Raw genomic sequence first — 254 nt, forward strand, 5'->3', positions numbered from 1 at the left:
ACAATATTTAATCAATCAATCAATCAAACAAAAGTTATAAAGCCTAATTGTTGTATAAACAATGTTATTTGCATCCATTCAATTATCTAGTTATTAACTTCAGGGACTCTGCTGAATCGTATTAAAAGATGCATGCAATAAATCCACATTTTTTCTTTGATTTTAAAGTAATTAATCATTCATCATATCTTGGATAAAAATATTTAGGGAGGGGGTGTGGGTGGTCGACTAAGCAAAATGGGCCAGGTCGACCA

This window comes from Ostrea edulis, chromosome 7 (genome assembly GCF_947568905.1).
Source record: "Ostrea edulis chromosome 7, xbOstEdul1.1, whole genome shotgun sequence".
Lineage (NCBI taxonomy): Eukaryota > Metazoa > Mollusca > Bivalvia > Ostreida > Ostreidae > Ostrea > Ostrea edulis.